Source organism: Bidens hawaiensis, unplaced genomic scaffold, assembly GCF_021521415.1.
Source record: "Bidens hawaiensis isolate Kalapana, Puna unplaced genomic scaffold, B.hawaiensis_p1.1 tig00000536_1, whole genome shotgun sequence".
Classification (NCBI taxonomy): Eukaryota; Viridiplantae; Streptophyta; class Magnoliopsida; order Asterales; family Asteraceae; genus Bidens; species Bidens hawaiensis.
Window position 1 is genome coordinate 393451 of NW_027491034.1, and position 2774 is coordinate 396224.

Here is a 2774-nt window from a genome sequence, read left to right on the forward strand (position 1 = left end):
AACTAAAAAAATAAATTAATAGTAATACTTGATAGTTTTTAATTTGATATATATAGTGTAAATTATTAAGTGAAAAAAATGTTGTATGGACTAATATGTATATAAATAATGTTAAGAGCTAATAGTGATTGATGTAATAAGTTTAGAGACGGTATATTTAGAAATAATGGTATAGGGGGGGTACGTTTAGCATCACGCTAATATCAATTGATCATACTTGAGTTGGTAAGTTATAAACATTTTAAAAGAAAGAATCAATGCATTACAAACAAGGTTCTTTATACAAAAATCTTGATAGTAGACTAATTAGTGCATTTGATTCGTAGAAGTAAAATTCTTTTTTTGGGGTTGACATGCCCATGTGGATGCGTTCATACGCAATGCCTTAATACCCCATATGACCTTTAAATAAACAAATTTTATCAACAAACTATAATATTAACGTTCAGATGATGAAAGGACACTTAAAATATTCATAAAATTAATTCTTAAAGGATATCAAACATTAATGCATGTCGTTAGTTGATTAATAATATTATTCCATACATGTTACCATCCGCCATTTGACATTCGATCTGTACGTACCACTATACATACAGACTTCTTCTTATCAATCATTGCCTCTAGTTATGCAAACCCTCATTTTGCGGATACTTCGTTGGTGCCTAACTGCCTATAAATAACCAAATCAAGAAGCCGTCATTACAGCAACTAAATTAACTGTTTAATCGTACGAAAGTACATAGAGAGTTCCAATATGTCCATTAAACGTATCACATTGGTTGTTCCAGTCTTGTTTTTTCTACTGTTACAATACGCATCAGCAAAAGTTGCAACATACAACGTCCTTACTTATGGGGCAAAAGCTAATGGCCGCTTAGACTCTAAAAATGCATTCCTAAAAGCATGGAATCTGGCATGTGCTTCCACTAATCCCGCCATCATTTACGTACCCACTGGCAGGTATTTGATTGAGTCTGCGGTCACGTTTTCCTGTCATACATGTAAAAGCAAACCATCACAATCAACATAGATGGTACCTTGGTGGCTCCTTCTAGTTATAATCTATCGGTAATGCAGAAGTGTGGATTAAATTCCACAGGGTTAACCATGTTACCGTCTCCGGTGGAACACTTGATGCCCAAGGTGCTCCTCTATGGGCTTGTAAATCATCTGGAAAGACATGTCCAAAAGGAGCTACGGTATATATATATAAGATTGCGATATATAATGTCATTTTCTTTCTGTCCTCTAATGCTATATTGATCATATATATATATGCTTATGTTGCAGACACTTGGCATATACCATTCCCAGAACATAGTGATCAGTAGGTTGAGGTCATTAAACAGCCAAATGTTTCACTTTCTGCTCTATGCATGCAACAATGCTAAAGTACAAGGAGTGAGCATTGTGGCATCTGGGCTCAGTCCAAACACGGACGGAATCCATTTAATATCATCAACAGGTGTGACCGTCTTGAATTCCGAAATCACGACAGGAGATGATTGCATCTCAATTGGGCCAGGAAATTCAAATCTCTGGATAGAGAAGGTGGTATGTGGCCCTGGTCACGGTATAAGGTACACCCAGCTTCCAAGACTTGCAATTGTATAATAACTACTGTTTATTCTTTTCCGGTTTATAATGTACGTTTGATTGGATTGATCTATCTGGCTATTGATCATGTACTTAATTGATCTTGCGTGCAGTATTGGGAGTCTAGGGTGGGATTTGCAAGAACCCGGTGTCCAGAATGTAACCGTAAAAAGCACGACGTTTATGGGTACACAGAATGGTGTGAGGATAAAAACATGGGCAAGGCGTAGCAGTGGGTTTGTGAAGAATGTTGTTTTCCAGCATTCAACAATGGTGAACGTGCAAAACCCTATCATAATAGATGCAAATTACTGCCCAAACAATAAGAATTGCCCCAACCAAGTTTCCGGAGTGAAGATCAGCAACGTTGTGTATGAGGATGTACACAAAGGGAAGCCATGCAGTGGGATCCGGCTAAAGGACGTTAGCCTCAGATATGGGAGTCAACCAGCGGCATCTTCTTGTTCATATGTTGCCGGTGTTGCTTCTGGACTGCGTGGATTTACTAGTTGTCTCTGATAATTATAGTGGGGGATACAACTGCTGCTATTGGATTTCACTCAGTTTTACTAACTATTTGGGTTTGGAATTGGATGGAAGTGGCCTCAAATTATTTTTTATTTTGAAGGACCACTTTGCAGCATGCATGTAGTTTACTTATCATGCATCCATTAGGACAAATTTTATCTTTGATATATCCTGATGTAATTGTATTATTATATTTATATATTCAGTTGATAATATATTCAGTTGTGTCGTTATGATAGTTTGAGAGGGGTTGATAATATATTATGATAATTGATAATATATTCTCATGCTTGTTGAAAGCTTTCTGACAGATCTCCGACGGAATCCATCACAAAAACTGTCCCAAATTTATCAACAACTAAGAAATATTGATGGTTTTCTTTAAAAAGTTAATAGCAAGGAAAAAAGGAAACTAACAAGTACCAAGAATCGAACCTTTGTGATTCACCTTGCAACTCAAACCGAATCACAATGAATCGTAACAACAAGTAGCAAGCTCGAGCCTTCTTGATTCGTTGAGAACAACAAGTAGCACGAAACTCCAAACCTTTGTGACTTGTGACAACAGAAGCGTTAATAAAGACTTTTGTGTGACCTTTATTATTTGTGTAAGGCTTGCGTGGATTTAATTATTTAAGAGGTGAACA

At 36.6% G+C, this 2774-nt stretch overlaps 1 pseudogene; it reads left to right on the forward strand.

Annotated features, from left to right (window-relative positions):
- Positions 1–757: 757 nt before the first annotated feature.
- Positions 758–2391, forward strand: LOC143635499 (polygalacturonase-like; annotated as a pseudogene).
- The last annotated feature ends 383 nt before the right edge of the window (positions 2392–2774 follow it).